The 16,489-nt window shown below is 52.4% G+C and overlaps 4 non-coding genes across 4 annotated transcripts; all 4 read left to right on the forward strand.

The window, feature by feature from the left end:
* Nucleotides 1-431: 431 nt before the first annotated feature.
* On the forward strand, nt 432-504 carry trnat-agu (transfer RNA threonine (anticodon AGU)). Its single transcript has one exon. It is a non-coding gene; the product is annotated as a tRNA-Thr (tRNA).
* Nucleotides 505-4,150: 3,646 nt separating this feature from the next.
* Nucleotides 4,151-4,223, forward strand: trnat-agu (transfer RNA threonine (anticodon AGU)). Its single transcript has one exon. It is a non-coding gene; the product is annotated as a tRNA-Thr (tRNA).
* Nucleotides 4,224-4,737: 514 nt separating this feature from the next.
* Nucleotides 4,738-4,810, forward strand: trnat-agu (transfer RNA threonine (anticodon AGU)). Its single transcript has one exon. It is a non-coding gene; the product is annotated as a tRNA-Thr (tRNA).
* A 5,270-nt stretch (nt 4,811-10,080) lies between these two features.
* trnat-agu (transfer RNA threonine (anticodon AGU)) lies at nt 10,081-10,153 on the forward strand. Its single transcript has one exon. It is a non-coding gene; the product is annotated as a tRNA-Thr (tRNA).
* The last annotated feature ends 6,336 nt before the right edge of the window (nt 10,154-16,489 follow it).

Consider the following 16,489-nt stretch of genomic DNA (forward strand, 5'->3'; position numbering starts at 1 on the left):
TAGCTCAGGGGTTAGAGCACTGGTCGAGTAAACCAGGGGTAGCAGATTCAAATATCACTGGGGTCTACTCAAAATTAGCTCAGTATTTAAATTATAAATATTAAATAGCTCCGAGACCGACCCTGGGACAACAGACTTCTCATCTCTGTTACACTTTGTCTCCATCCAAATCTCTCTCTGCCTTTCCCCATTCTACATCTTTTTAGCCCTCTCTCCCTTTCTCGCTTTCCCTGTCTCTCACTCATTCCCCTCTCCCCCCTTCCCCTCTCTTTTCCCCTTCCCCTCTCACTCCGGCCTTCCCGCTCGCACCTTCCCCCTCTCTTTTCCTCTCTCCTCTCTCTCACTCCTTCCCCTCTCTCTCACTTCTTCCACTCTCTCTTTTCCCTTCCCCTCTATTTCCTGCTCCTTCCCATGTTTTTCCCAAAACAGGTGGCTCCATAGCTCAGGGGTTAGAGGACTGGTCTAGTAAACCAGGGTTCGTGAGTTCAAATCTCACTGGAGCCTACTCAAAATTAGTTCAGTATTTAAATTTACTATCAATTAACAAAGACTTTAATTATAAATATTAAACAGCTCTGAGACCGACGCTGGAACAAAAGACTCTCCTGTTCTCATTTTGCCCCCTGAGCCGTCCTTTCCCCTTCTCCCTCTCTCCCTGCTTTACCCATCACTACACATTCTGCCTCTTTTTACTCTTACCTGCTCTCTCACTTTCCCCGTTTCTCTTTATCACTCATTCCCCTCTCTCTCCTCTTCCACACTCTCTCTCTCAGCTTCCCTCTCTCTCTCCCCCTCTCTCCCCTCCCCCTCTCTCTCCCCTTACCCCCTCTCTCCGTCCACTGTTGGTCACTCCTTCCCCTCTCCCTTTTCATTTTCTCCGCCACTCTCTCTTTCCTCCCCTGTCTCCCTCCCTCACTCCCTCCCTCCTCCCTTTCTCTCCTTCCCTCGCTCTCTCTCTCCCCCTTCCCATCAGACTCTCTCCCTCCCTCTCTGGCCCATTCCCCACTCTCTCCCCTTCCCCCTCTCTCCCCTTCCCCCCACTCCCCTTCCCGCTCTTAAACACTCGTTATACTCTCACTCACTCCTACCCCTCTCTCCCATTCACTGCTCTCTCACTCCTTCGCCACTCTCTCACTCCTTCACCACTCTCTCCCCCTCCCTCCCTATCTTTCCCCTACCCGACTCTCTCTCTCCCCTTCCCCTCTCTCTCCCCTTCCCCCCTCTCTCTCCGTCCACTGTCGCTCACTCCTTCCCCTCTCTCCACTCTTCTCACCCCTCCCACCTCCCTTTCTCTCCTTCCCTCGCTCTCGCTCTCCCCTTTCCCATCAGACTCTCCCCCTCCCCCTCTTGTCCATTCCCCCCTCTCTCCCCTTCTCCCTCTCTCCTCTTCTCCCCTCTCTCTCCCCTTCCCCTTCCTCTCTTTCTGCTCCCCCTCTCTCTCACTCCTTCCACCCTCTATTTTCCCTTCCACTCTCTTTCCTGCTCCTTCCCCTGTGTTTCCCAGAGCTGGTGGATCCATAGCTCAGGGGTTAGACCACTGGTCTAGTAAACCAGGGGTTGTGGGTTTAAATCTCACTGGGGCCTAATTTAGTATTTAAGTACCTGTCTCTCATTCCTCCCACTCTTTTCCCTTTTCTTTCAGGTTCTCCCCCTCTCCGCCCTCCCCCTCTCTCTCTCTCACTCCTTCCCCCTCTCTACCCTGAACATCTCTTTCCGCTTCCTCCCTTTCTCTCCCCTTCCCCTCCTCTCTCTCACTCTCTATTCCCTCCCTCCTCTCTCTTTCCTTTCCCTTTCCTTTCAGATTCTTCCCTTCTCCCTCTCTCTCCCCTTCCACTCTCTTTCCATTCCCCATCTCTCTCCCCTTCCCCTCCCTCTCTTTCCCCCTTCCCTATTTCCTACTCCTTCCCTTCTCTATCCCCCCTTCTACATTCTACATTCTCCCCACCTCCCCATCTCCCCTTCCCCTCCCTGTCTCCCCTTCCCCCTCTCTCACTCCTTTACCTCTCTTCCCTTCCCCTTCACTTCTCTCCACTCCCCCTGTCTCACTCCCCTTCTGCTCCCTCCTCTTCTTCACTCTTTTTCACTCCTTCCCCCTTTCTTCCCTTCACCTCTCTTTCCCCGTCCCTCTCTCTCTCCCCTGCCCCTCTCTCTTTCTCCTAATCTACACTTCCCTCTCTCTCTCACTCCTTCACCACTCTCTCCCGTTCCTCTCCCTCTCTCTTCCCTTCCACTCTCTCTCACTCCTTCCACTCTCGCTCTCCCCTTCCCCTCTCACTTCTGCCTTGTCTCCCTTCCCCTCTCTTTCCTGTCCCTTCCATTGTCATCATTAAAGCAGGTGGCTCCATAGCTCAGGGGTTAGAGCTCTGGTCGTGTAAACCAGGGGTTGTGAGTTGAAATCTAACTGGGGCTTACTCAAAATTAGTTTAGTATTTAAATATGCATCTCTCTCTTCTGCCTCTGGCTTTTCACTTTTCCCTTTCCTTTCAGACTCCCCCCTTCTCCCTCTCTCTCTCTCTTCCTTTCCCCTCTTTTTCCTCTCCTTGCCCCCCTCCCCACCTCCCCCCTCTCTCTCCCCCCATCATAAAAGGTTTATAAAACAACATCACTTTGTTCACAGTACTTGTAGCAGCACTTGTGTGCTGAGAGATTTGCTTAGTATTGTCACTGGTGGCAATAAACGCCTGGGCTATCGCTGTGGCCTTACTCAAGGTTGGGGTCTCTACAGTCAAAAGTTTGCGAAGTACAGTTTCGTGGCCAATGCCAAGTACAAAGAAGTCCTTGAGCATGTGCTCCAAATGTCCTTCAAAATTTGCAATGTCCTGCAAGGCCCCTTAGCTCGGTGACATAGCTTGTCACTTCCTGGCCTTCAGACCTCTTGTACGTGTAGAACCGATACCTCGCCATCAGAACACTTTCCTTCGGGTTCCGATGCTCCCGGACCAGTGTGCACAACTCATCGTACGATTTCTCTGTGGGTTTCGCTGGAGCAAGCAGGTTTTTCATGAGGCCATACGTTGGTGCCCTGCAAACGGTGAGGAGAATCGCCCTTCGTTTGGCAGCGTTCGTTTCTCCTTCCATCTCGTTGGCCACGAAGTATTGGTCGAGTCGCTCCACGAAGGTTTCCCAATCATCTCCCTCCGAAAATTTCTCCAGAATGCCCGCTGTTCTCTGCATCGTTGGGTTCGTCATCTGTATCTCGTCGCCAGTTGTTGTGTATGTATAAAGAGTCTGACCAGATACTGCGGGCTCAAAGCAAAGTGTGACCATAGTCTTTTATTACAGGTCTCCAGAGTGCCTCTCCAGCCTGTGAGGCCTCCTTAAGTACAGGTGCTCCCAAGGGATTGTGGGAGCCTTTGGGACTCCAAAGGATGAGCCCTCTGGTAAAAACAGAGGAAGGAGCAGGAAAGAGAGGGGAAGGGAAATGAGAGAGTGGAAGGAGTGAGAGAGAGGTGGAAGGGAAAGAGAGGGAGGGGAAGGGGAGAGAGAGGGGAGAGAGAGGGGAGAGAGTGGATAGGGGGGAAAGGCTATAAATATAAAGCACCTCTGAGACCGACCCTGAAAAAAAAGTCTATCCTTCCGCTCTCTCTCCCCTTCCCCACTCTTTCCCCTTCCCCCTCTCTCACACATCTTCCTCTATTTCCTCTTCCCTCTCTCTCCTCTACCCATTTTCTCCCATCTCTCTATCTCTCCTTCCCCCCTATCTTCCTCCCCCCCTCCTCTCTCTCCTTCCCCTATCTCTCCCCTTCACCCTTCACCCTCTCCCCTTCCCTCGGAATCTCTTCCCTTTCCCCGTCTCTCTCTCCCCTTCCACTCCCTCTCCCCTATCGCTCACTCTTTCCCCTCTCCCGTTTAATTTTTTCCCCCACTCTCTCCCTCCCCTCCCCTGTCTCCACTCTTCTCGCGCCCCCTCCCTCCTCCCTTTATCTCCTTCCCTCACTTTCGCTCTCCCCTTTCCCATCAGACTCCCCCTCCCCCTCTGACCCATTCCCCCCTCCCTCCTCTTCTCCCTCTCTCCCCTTCTCCCCGCTATCCACTCTCTCTCCCCTTCCCCTCCCTCTCTTTCCCTTCCCCCTCTCTCTCACTCCTTCCACTCTCTCTTTTCCCTTTCCCTCTCTTTTCTGCTCCTTGCTCTGTTTTTATCACGGCAGGTTGCTCCATAGCTCAGGGGTTAGAGCACTGGTTCAGTAAACCAGGGGTTGTGGGTTCAAATCTCACTGGGGCCTCCTCAAAATTAGCTTAGTGTTTAAATTTATGTCAATTAACAAGGGCTTAAATTATAAATATTAAACAGCTCCGAGACCGACCACAAAACAAAAGGCTCTCCTCACACTCTTGCACTCTCTCTCCCTTCTCCATCACGACCCATTCAACATCGTTTCCCGCTATCTCGCTTTCCCCGTCTCTCACTCATTCCCCTTGCCTCACCCTCTCTACTTTCATTCTTTCCTCACTCCTTCCCTCTCTCTTCCCCTCCCCTTCCCCTCTCACTCCCGTCTTCCCGCTCTCCCCCTCCTCCTCTCTCTCACTCCTTCCCCTCTTGCTCCCCTTCCCCTCCCTCTCTCTCCCATACCCCTCTCTCTTCCTCCCTCACTCACATTCCCTCTCTCACTCCATCCATTCTCTCTCCCCTTCCTCCTTTCTCTCTCTCCGCTTCCCCCTCTCCCTCTGTCCTTCCACTCTCTCTTTTCCCTTCCCCTCTCTTTCCTGCTCCTTCCCCTGTTTTTTTTCCAAGTAGGTAGCTCCATAGCTCAGGGGTTAGAGCAATGGTCTAGTTAACCAGCGGTCGTGAGTTCAAATCTCACTGGGGCCTAATTTATTATTTAAATACCCGTCTCTCATTCCTCCCCCATTTCCATTCCTCCAGTCTCTCTCTTTTCCCTTTCCTTTCAGGTTCTCCCTCTCTCTCTGCCCTCCCCCTCTCTCTCTCTCACTCCTTTCTCACTCTCTCCGCACTCTCTTCTCTCACTGTCCTTTCCTTTCCTTTCAGATTTTTCCCTTCTCCCTTCCCCTCTCTTTCCCTTCCCCATCTCTCTCCCCTTCCCCTCGCTCTCTTTCCCCTTCCCCTCTCTCTTCCCTCTTTCCTACTCCTTCCCTTCTCTCTCCCCCTTCGACATTCTCCCCACCTCTCTCTCTCCCCTTCCCCTCCCCACTTCCCTCTCTCCCCTTCGTGTCCCCTTCCCCCTCTCTCTCACTCCTTCCCCTCTCTTCCCTTCCCCTTCACTTCTCTACCCCTCCCCCTGTCTCACTCCCCTTCTGCTTTCTCCTCTTCTTCACTCTTTCTCACTCCTTCCCCTCTCTTCCCTTAACCTCTCTTTCCCCGTCACTCTCTCTCCCCTGCTCCTCTCTCTTTCTCCTAATCTACCCTTCCCTCTCTCTCTCACTCCTTCACCACTTTCTCCCATTCCTCTCCCTCTCTCTCCCCTCCCCTCTCTCTCACTCCTTCCACTCTCGCTCTCCCCTTCCCCCTCTCTCACTCCTTCCACTCTCGCTCTCCCCTTCCCCTCTCTCACTTCCCCTCTCCTCCTTCCACTCTAATTCTCCCTTCCCCATCACGACCCTTTTTCCCGGTATCTTGCTTTCCCCGTCTTTCACTCATTCCCCTCTTGCTCCATTGCCTCACCCTCTCTCTCCCCTTCCTCTCTCTTGCTCTCCCCTTCCCTCTCTACTTGCATTCGCTCCCCACTCCTTCCTCTCTCTCCTTCCTCATCTATCTTACTTCTCTCCCCCAACCCCTCTATCCACTAACCACTCCTTCCCCCTCTCTCCCCTTCCCTCTCTCACTCCATCCACTCTCTCCTTCCCTTCCACACACTCTCTCTCTCCAACCCCTCCCTCTCTTTCCCCACCTCCCTCTCTTCCTCGCTGTCTCCCTTCCCCTCGCTTCGTGGGAAAATTCGTGGGAAACTACACCACAGTGTTTGGACTCATTGGAAAGGAAATTTAACTTGGAACTATCGACCAGAAAGTTTGAAGTCTTAAAATACTCATGGAAGAAACTACAAACTTTCATCGAATTTGGGATTCTACACGACAAATTAAGTCTGTGGGCAGGTTTAGTAGAGCTAAATAAAGAAGGCAGTTTGATTATTGAAACTGTTTGGGGCATTGAGACTAAAATAGATTGTGGGGAAAATGGATACTCAAAAACCCTTCTCCACAAGAGACATTAACATTGCAACAATTAACTCAGAGATGGCCAGCCATCAACCTGAACCTGGAAAGCCATTTTCAGCCGATGCATAAATAAAAAGGCCCACTCTAGCCTGCATGCAAAAACCAAGCACAAAGAACATTGTGATTACCAAGCTAATATTTCCATCAAGAAACAGATTGAGAAGATCAGCCCACCCGAGACATATTAACTTTTATTGAGCCCACCAAAATTAAACAAAGGATTTTGGTCTGATTTGGCGCGAAGATAAGGACAGCTCCTGCAGTATAACTGTTTTCACAAAGGGTATGCCATAATATGCCTTGGCCATCAAGAAGGGAGAGAAACCAACGCGACAGTTGTAAACTAACATCTCCAGCCTTGACGTCCTGAAATCAAAAAGGAAGTAAGAACATCACCTGCGCGGCAGCAACCGATCACAGCCAACGTGGGTACCACTAAAAATCACCGCGTTCGACCAACCTCGGAACAAAACTTCACAAGGAAGAAACCAAAGAATCGAAAGGTTCCACTCTACAATCTCGGCCTGACTACCAACAGGTGAAAACGTTACCCAAAAGGACTTTGAAACCTATTTCTAACGAAAGAAAACGCGTACTTACCCCACAAATCCAAAACGCGCCCTACCGCATCAGTGGACTCAGCCCAACTGAAGATTGAGCAGTAAGAAGTCTTCTCTGACGTTCGGGGTACGGCAAGCAGAACCTACAGAATCCAACGAACCACGAAACCGGCAACTACCACTAACTGACCAGAAAGGATTGGTAAGCATAGTCCCTGCCTGCCCTGGAGTCTAACCTAGCTAGGATTAGGTATGGGGAGGTGGGAGGTATAATTTTCACTGTACCCCCTTTGAATGTGTGATGTACTGTTCTTTATTAGTGTAATTATAAGAGTGACATTGTATTTTCTTATCCTTAATAAAATCAAATTTTTTTTGCACCAAACCAGTTGTCTCTTCCACTTTATCACACCCCAAATTAATCCATAATCTAGAACCCAAGAGAGTGGGGGCAATTCGAACTGCTTAGAAGGTCAGAGGTGAACCTGACCCCCGGGACCACCCCATACACCTCTCTCTCTCTCTCTCTCTTTCCCCTCTCTCTTCCTCCCTCTCTCCAGGGATTGAGTTCAAATCTCACATGGGACGACTCAAAATTAGCTCAGTATTTAAATTCATCGTCAATTAACAATGGCTTTAATTATAAATATTAAGCAGCTCCGAGACCCACCCTGGAACAAATGCTCTCCTGTTCTCCTTACCCTTCCTTTCCCCTTCTCTATCTCTCCCTGCTTTCCTCATCACTACGCATTCTGTCTCTTTCTGCTTTCCCCGCTACTTTTCTCACTCATTCCCCTCTCCCCTTCCTCCTCTCTCTCTCTCCCCTTTCCTCTCTCTCTCCCCTTCACCCTCTCTCTCTCTCCCCTTCCCCCTCTCTCTCTCTGCCCTTTCCTCTCTCTCTCCCCTTCCGCCTCTCTCTCTCCCCTTTCCTCTCTCTCTCCCCTTTCCTCTCTCTCTCCCCTTCCCCCTCCCTCTTTCCCCTTGCCTCCCTTTCTCTCTCTCTCCTTCCCCCTCTCTCTCTCCCCTTTGCATACTCTCTCTCTCCCCTTCCCTCTCTCTCTCTCCCCTTCCCCCGCTCTCTCTCTCCCCTTCCACTGTCGCTAACTCCTTCCCCTCTCCATTTTCATTTTCTCCCCAACTCTCTCCCTCCCCTCCCCTGTCTCCACTTTTTCGCTCCCCTCTCTCCTCCCTTTATCTACTTCCCTCGCTCTCGCTCTACCCTTTCCCATCAGACTCTTCCTCTCCCACTCTGGCCCATTCCCCCCTCTCTCTCTTTCTCTATCCCTCCCCACTCTCCCCCCTCTCCTCTTCCCCACTCTCTCTCCCCTTTCCCCCTCTCTCCCTTCCCGCTATCTCGCTCTTCCCCCTCTCTCTGACTCCTTCCCCCACTCTCTCACCCCTTCCCCTCTCTCTCACTCCTTCCACTCTCTCTTTTCCCTTCCCCTCTCTTTCTTGCTCCTTCCACTGTCATTCCAAAATCCTGCGGCTCCATAGCTCAGTGGTTTGAAACACTGGTCTTGTAAACCAGGCATTGTGAGTTCAAATGTCAGTAGGGCCTACTCAAAATTAGTTTAGTATTTAAACATGCATCACTCTCTTCTGCCTCTGTCTTTTCACTCTCACTCTCACTTTTCCCTTTCCTTTCAGATTCCCCCTTCTCCCTCTCTCTCTATCTTTCTCTCTTTTTCCCTCTCCTTGCCCTCCCCCCCACTCTCTCCCCCCATCATAAAAGGTTTATAAAACAACATCACTTTGTTCACAGTACTTGTAGCAGCACTTGTGTGCTGAGAGATTTGCTTAGTATTGTCACTGGTGGCAATAAACACCTGGGCTATCGCTATGGCCTTACTCAAGGTTGGGGTCTCTACAGTCAAAAGTTTGCGAAGTACAGTTTCGTGGCCAATGCCAAGTACAAAGAAGTCCTTGAGCATGTGCTCCAAATGTCCTTCAAAATTTGCAATGTCCTGCAAGGCCCCTTAGCTCGGTGACATAGCTTGCCACTTCCTGGCCTTCAGACCTCTTGTACGTGTAGAACCGATACCTCGCCATCAGAACACTTTCCTTCGGGTTCCGATGCTCCCGGACCAGTGTGCACAACTCATCGTACGATTTCTCTGTGGGTTTCGCTGGAGCAAGCAGGTTTTTCATGAGGCCATACGTTGGTGCCCTGTAAACGGTGAGGAGAATCGCCCTTCGTTTGGCAGCGTTCGTTTCTCCTTCCATCTCGTTGGCCACGAAGTATTGGTCGAGTCGCTCCACGAAGGTTTCCCAATCATCTCCCTCCGAAAATTTCTCCAGGATGCCCGCTGTTCTCTGCATCGTTGGGTTCGTCATCTGTATCTCGTCGCCAGTTGTTGTGTATGAATAAAGAGTCTGACCAGATACTGCGAGCTCAAAGCAAAGTGTGACCTTAGTCTTTTATTACAGGTCTCCAGAGTGCCTCTCCAGCCTGTGAGGCCTCCTTAAGTACAGGTGCTCCCAAGGGATTGTGGGATCCCTTGGGACATTCGCGGATGAGCCCTCTGGTGGTTACACAAGGTATTTACAGGTTTACAGATCTAACACCCATCATGACCTGTTCTACATCTTTTTAGCTCTCTCTCCCTTTCCCACCATCTTGCTTTCCCCGTCTCTCACTCATTCCCCTCTCTCACTCTCTCCCGTCTCCCTCGCCTCACCCTCTCACCTTCCCCCCTCTCCCTCTCTCCCCTACCCACTCTCTCCACCCTCTCTCCCCTTCTCTCTCTCCCCTCCCCCTTTCTCTCCCCATCCCCCTGTCTCTCTTTCCCCTTCCTCTCTCTCTTTCACTTCCCCCTGTCTTTCCCCTTCCCTCTCGCTCTCACTCCTTCCACTCTCTCTTTTCCCTTCCCCTCTCTTTCCTACTCCTTTCCCTGTTGTCGTTTGCAAATGTGGCTTAGTAGCTCAGGGGTTAGAGCACTAGACTTATAAACCATCGGTTGTATGTTCAAAATGTAATGGGCCTCCTCAAAATTCACCGTCAATTAACAAGGGCTTTAATTTTAAATATTAAACAGCTCCAAGACTGACCCTGGAACAACATCCACTCTCTCTCTCCTCTTCCTCCATGTCTCCCCTTCTCCCCTTCCACTGTCGCTCAGTCCTTCCTCTCTCCCTTTTAATTTTCTCCCCCACTCTCTCTCTCCCCTCCCCTGTCTCCACTCTTCTCGCCCCCTCCCTCCTCCCTTTCTCTCCTTCCCTCGCTCTCGCTCTCTCCTTTCCCATCAGACTCTCCCCCTCCCCGTCTGGCTCAATCTCCCCTTCCCCTCCCTCTCTTTTTCCTTCCTCTCTCTTTCGTGCTCCTTCCCCTGTATTTCCCAGAACAGCTGGCTCCATAGCTCAGGGGTTAGAGCACTGGTCTAGTAAACCAGGGGTCGTGAGTTCAAGTCTCACTGGGGCCTACTCAAACTTAGCTCAGTGTTTAAATTCACTGTTATTTTACAAAAGTTATAAATATAAAACATCTCTGAGATCAACCCTGACAGAAAACTCTCCTTCTCCCTCTCTTCCTGCTTTCCCCATCACTGCACATTCTGCCTCTTTTTACGCTCTCTCGCTTTCCCCGTTTCTCTTTGTCACTCATTCCCCTCTCTCCCCTTCCCCATTCTCTCCCCTTCCCCACTCTCTCTCACCTATTCCCTTTCTCTCATCGACCCAATTCCTCCTCTCTCTCCCCTTCCCCTCTCGCTCCTCTTCCCCCATCCCTCGCTCCTCTTCCCCCATCCCTCACTCTCTTCTCCCCTTCCCTCTCTCTCTCCCCTTCCCCCGTCGCTCTTGCACCTTTCCCCTTCTCCCTCTCTCCTTCCCCGCTGTCTCCCCTTCCCCCATCTCTCTCTCCCCCTCACTCTCCCCTTCCACTTTCGCTCACTCATTCCTCTCTCCCTTTTCATTTTCTCCACTTCCCTCTCTCTCTCACCTTCCCCCGTGGCCCTCGAATCTTCCCCCTTCTCCCTCTCCCCTTCCCTCGCAATGTCTCTCCTTCCCCGCTGTCTCCCCTTCCCCCCATCTCTCTCCCCTCCCCCCCTTCCGCTTCCCCATTTCTCTCCCCTTCCCTCTCTCCCTCCCCTTCCCCCCTCTCTCTCTCCCTTTCCCACTCTTTCTCCCCTTCCACTGTCGCTCACTCCTTCCCCTCTCCCTTTTCTTTTTCTCACCTACTCTCTCTCCCTTCCCCTGTCTCCACTCTTCTCGCCCCCTCCCTCCTCCCTTTATCTTCTTCCCTCGCTCTCGCTCTCCCCTTTCCCATCAGACTCTCCCCCTCCCCCTCTGGCCCATTCCCCCCTCTCAATCTCCACTTCCCCTCTCTCTCTCCCCTTCCACCTCTCTCTCACTTCTTCCACTAACTCTTTTCCCTTCCCCTCTCTTTCCTGCTCCTTCCCCTGTTTTTCCCACAGCAGGTGGCTCCATAGCTCAGGGGTTAGAGCACTGGTCAAGTAAACTACGGGTTGTGAGTTCAAATTTAACTGGGTCCTACTCAAAATTAGTTCAGTATTTAAATTCACCATCAATTAACAAGTGCTTTAATTATAAATATTAAACAGCTCTGAGACTGACCCTGGAACAGAAGACTCGCCTGTTCTCCTTTGCCCCCTTACCCGTCCTTTCCCCTTCTCCCCTCTCTCCCTGCTTTACCCATCACTACACATTCTGCCTCTTTTTACTCTGTCCCGTTCTCTCGCTTTCCTGTTTCTCTTTATCACTTATTCCCCTCTCTCTCCCCTTCCCCCTCTCTCTCCCCTTCCCCATTCTCTCCCCTACCCCTCCCCTCTTTTTCCCTTCCCCCTCTGTATCACATCTTCCTCTCTCTCATCCGTTCCCTCTCTCTCTCTACACATTTCCTCCTCCCTCTCTCTCTCCTTCTCGTCCCTCTCTTTCCCCTTCCTCCGGTCTCTCTCTCCTTCCCCCTCTCTCTCCTCATCCCCTCTCTCTTTCCCATTCCCCCTCTCTCTCTCACATCTTCCTCTCTCTCATCCGTTCCCTCTCTCTTCTCAACCCATTTCTTCCTCCCTCTCTCTCTTCTTCCCCCCTCTCTTTCACCTTCCCCCAGTCTCCCCTTACCCCCTCACTTTGCCCTTCCCCTGTCTCTCTCCCTTTCCCCCTTCTCACTCCCCTTCCCCGTCTCTCTCCCCTTCCCTCCCTCTCTCCCCTTCCCCATCTCTCAATCCACTTCCCCCCTTCTCCCTCTCCCCTTTCCTCGTTATCTCTCCCCTTCCCCCTCCCTCTCTCCGCTTCCCCCTCTCTCTCTCTTTCCCCCTTCTCACTCCCCTTCCCCCTCTCTCTCCCCTTCGCCTTCTCTCTCCCCTTCATCCTCTCTCTCCCCTTTCCCCCCGCTTCCCCTTCCCCTTCCCCCTCCCTCTCTCTGCTTCCCTCTCTCTTTCCACTTCCCCTCTCTGTCCCCTCCCCCCTCTCTCTCCCCTCCCCCCTCTCTCTCCCCTCCCCCCCTCTCTCCCCTTACCCCCTCTCTCCGTCCACTGTTGGTCACTCCTTCCCCTCTCCCTTTTCATTTTCTCCGCCACTCTCTCTCTCTCCTCCCCTGTCTCCACTTTTTTCACTCCCTCCCTCCTCCCTTTCTCTCCTTCCCTCGCTCTCGCTCTCCCCATTCCCATCAGACTCTCTCCCTCCCCCTCTGGCCCATTCCCCACTCTCTCCCTTTCTCCCTCCCCACGCTCTCCCCTCCCCCACTCTCTCCCCTTCCCCCTCACTCCCCTTCCCCCCACTCCCCTTCCCGCTCTTAAACACTCGTTATACTCTCTCTCACTCCTACCCCTCTCTCCCTTCCCCCTCTCTCCCATTCACCGCTCTCTCACTCCTTCGCCGCTCTCTCACTCCTTCTCCACTCTCTCCCCCTCCCTCCCTATCTTTTCCCTACCCGACTCTCTCTCTCCCCTTCCCCTCTCTCTCCCCTTCGCCTCTCCATCTCCCCTTCCCCTCTCTCTCACTCCTTCCACTCTCTCTTTTCCCTTCCCCTCTCTTTCCTGCTCCTTCCCCAGTATTTCCCAGGGCAGGTGACTCCATAGCTCAGGGCTTAGAGCACTGGTCTAGTAAACCAGAGGTCGTAAATTCAAATATCACTGGGGTCTGCTCAAAATTAGCTCAGTATGTAAATTATAAATATTAAACAACTGCGAGACCGACCCGAGATCAAAAAACTCTCCTGTTCTCCTTTCGCTGCCTTACCCATCCTTTCCCCTTCTCCCTCTCTACCTGCTTTCCACATTCTGCCTCTTTTTACTCTTTCCCGCTCTCTCGCTTTCCCTGTTTCTCATTATCACTCATTCCCCTCTCTCTCCTCTTCCCCTCTCTCTACCCTTCCACTCTCTCTCCCCTTCCCCTCTCTCTTTCCCATTCCCCCCCCCTCTCTCACATCTTCCACTCTCTCATCCGTTCCCTCTCTCTTCTCTACTCATTTCCTCCTCCCTCTCCCTCTTCTTCCCCTCCATCTCACTACCCTTCCCCCTCTCTCCTTCCCCTTCCCCCTCTCTCTCTCCCCTTCCCCCCCACTCTCTCCCCTTCCACCTCTCTCTCCGTCCACTGTCACTCACTCCTTCCCCTCTCCCTTTTCATTTTCTCCCCCACTCTCTCCCTCCCCTCCCCTGTCTCCACTTTTTAAGCCCACTCCCTCCTCCCTTTCTCTCCTTCCCTCGTTCTCGCTGTCCCCATTCCCATCAGACTCTCCCCTTTCCCCTCTGGCCCATTCCCCCCTCTCTTCCTTTCTCCCACCCCACTCTCTACCCACTCTCTCCCGCCTCTGTCATCTTCCCCACTCTCTCCCCTTCCCAACTCTCTCTCCCCTCTTCCCCCACCCTGCTCTCTCCACCTCCCCTCCCCGCCTCTCTCTCTCCCCTTCCCCTCTCTCTTTCTCCCGAACTTCAGGGGTCGTGAGTTCAAATCTCACTGGGGCCTACTCAAAATTAGCTCAGTATTTAAATTTACCGTCAATTAACAAGGGCTTTAATTATAAATATTAAACAGCTCCAAGACCGACCCTGGAACAACATGCCTCCCCTCTCCTCTTCTCATCTCTGTTACACTTTCTCTCCATCCAAATCTCTCTCCGCCTTTCCCCATTCTACATCTTTTTAGCCCTCTCTCCCTTTCTCGCTTTCCCTGTCTCTCACTCATTCCCCTCTCCCCCTTCCCGCTCCCTCCCCTTCCCCTCTCTCTCCCCTTCCCCACTCTCTCACCTTCCCCTCTCTGTCCCCTTCCACACTCTCTCTCCTTCCCCACTCACTCCCCTTCCTCTCTCTCTCCCCTTCCCCACTCTCTCCAGTTCCCCACTCTCTCCCCTTCCCCACTCTCCCCCCTTCCTCACTCTCTCCCCTTCCCCTCTCTCTCCCCCTCCCCACTCTCTCTCCTTCCTCACTCTCTCCCGTTCCCCTCCCACTCTTTCCCCTTCCCCCTCGCTCACACATCTTCCTCTGTCTCACCTGTTCCCTCTCTCTCCTCTACCCATTTTCTTCTCTCTCTCTCTCCTTCCCCTCTCTCTCTCTCCCCTTCCCTCTCTCTCTCCTTCCCCTATCTCACCCCTTCCCCCTGTCTCTCTCCCCTGGAGTATTGTGTACAGTTTTGGTCTCCTAATCTGAAGAAGGATGTTCTTGCTATTGAGGGAGTGCAGCGAAGGTTCACCAGACTGATTCCCGGGATGGCAGGACTGACCTATCAAGAAAGACTGGATCAACTGGGCTTGTATTCACTGGAGTTCAGAAGAATGAGAGGAGATCTCATAGAAATGTTTAAAATTCTGATGGGACTGGACATGTTAGATGCAGGAAGAATGTTCCCGATGTTGGGGAAGTCCACAACCAGGGGTCACAGTCGAAGGATAAGGGGTAAGCCATTTAGGACCGAGATGAGGAGAAACTACTTTACCCAGAGAGTGGTGAACCTGTGGAATTCTCTACCACAGAAAGTTGTTGAGGCCAATTCACTAAATATATTCAAAAAGGAGTTAGATGTTGTCCTTACTACTAGGGGGATCGAGGGGTATGGCGAGAAAGCAGGAATGGGGCCCTGAAGTTGTATGTTCAGCCATGAACTCATTGAATGGTGGTGCAGGCTCGAAGGGCCGAATGGCCTACTCCTGCACCTATTTTCTATGTTTCTATGTTTCTATGTTTCCCTCACTCTCTCTCTCCTTCCTCCTGTCTCTCTTCACTTCGCACACACTCTCTCCCCTCACCCTGTCTCTCTCCCCTTCCCTCGGTATCTCTCTCCTTCCCTCTCTCTCACTCCTTCCCCTTCCTCTCTCCTTCTATCTCTCTCTCTCCCCTTCCCTCTCTCTCTCTCTCTCCCCTACCACTGTCGCACACGCCTTCCCCTCTCCCTTTTAATTTTCACCCCCATTCTCTCCCTCTCCTCCCCTCGTCTCGCCCCCTCCCACCTCCCTTTCTCTCCTTCCCTCGCACTCGCTCTCCCCTTTCCCATCAGACTCTCCCCCTCCACCTCTGGCCAATTCCCCCTCTCTCCCCTTCTCCCTCTCTACCCACTTTCCCCGCTATCCGCACTCTCTCTCACTCCTTCCACTCTCTCTTTTCCCTTCCCCTCTCTTTCCTGCTCCTTCCCTGTCTTGCTCAGAGTAGGTGGCTCCATAGCTCAGGGGTTAGAGCACTGGTTTTGTAAACCAGGAGTTGTGGGCTCAAATCTCAACGGGGCCTTCCAAAATTAGCTCAGTATTTAATTTTATGTCAGTTAACAAGGGCTTCAATTACAAATATTGAACAACTACGAGACTGACCCGAGATCAAAAGGCTTTCCTGTTCTTCTCTCTCTCCCCTATCGTCCCCTTTCTCTCTCTCCCTACTTTCCCCATCACTACACATTCTGCCCCTTTTTACTCGTTCCCGCTCTCTCGTTTCCCCAGCTACTTTTCTCACTCATTCCACTCTCTCCCCTTCCCCACTCTCTCCCCTTCCCCACTCTCTCCCCTTCCCCTCTCTCTCCCCTTCCCTTCTCTCTCCCCTTCCCCACTCTCTCCCCTTCCCCACTCTCTCCCCTTCCCCTCTCTCTCCCCTTCCCCACTCTCTCCCCATCCCCCTCTCTCACACATCATCCTCTATTTACTGTTCCCTCTCTATCCTCTACCCATTTTCTCCCCTCTCTCTCTCTCCTTCCCCCCTCTCTTTCCTTCCCCCTCTCTCTCCCCTTCCCTCTCTACTTTCATTCTCTCCCCACTCCTTCCCCTCTCTCTCCTTCCTCGTCTATCTTACTTCTCTCCCCAACCCGTCTGTCCACTAACCACTCCTTCCCCCTCTCTCCCCTTCCCTCTCTCACTCCATCCAATCTCTCCCTCCCTTCCACACATTCTCTCCCCTTCCCCTCTCTCTTCCTCCCTTACTCTTTTTCCCCCTCCCTCTCTCACTCCTTCACCACTCTCTCTTTTCCCTTCCGCTCTCTTTCCTGCTCCTTCCCCTGTTCTTCCTGAAGCAAGTGGCTCCATAGCTCAGGGGTTGGAGCACTGGTCTAGTAAACCAGAGGTCGTGAGTTAAAATCTCAGAGAGCCCTACTCAAAATTAGCTCAGTATTTAAATTCACCGTCAATTAACAAAGGCTATAAATATAAAACAGCTCTGAGACCAACCCTGAAAGAAAAGTCTATCCTGTTCTCCTTTCGTCACTTTCCCCATCACGACACATTCTGCCTCTTTCCCGCTCTCTCGCTTTCCCCGTTTCTCTTTATCACTCAATCCCCTCCCTCTCCCCTTCCCCCACTCTCTCCCCTCTCTCTCTCACCCATTCCCTCT

Source organism: Pristiophorus japonicus, unplaced genomic scaffold (genome assembly GCF_044704955.1).
Source record: "Pristiophorus japonicus isolate sPriJap1 unplaced genomic scaffold, sPriJap1.hap1 HAP1_SCAFFOLD_221, whole genome shotgun sequence".
NCBI classification, from domain to species: domain Eukaryota; kingdom Metazoa; phylum Chordata; class Chondrichthyes; family Pristiophoridae; genus Pristiophorus; species Pristiophorus japonicus.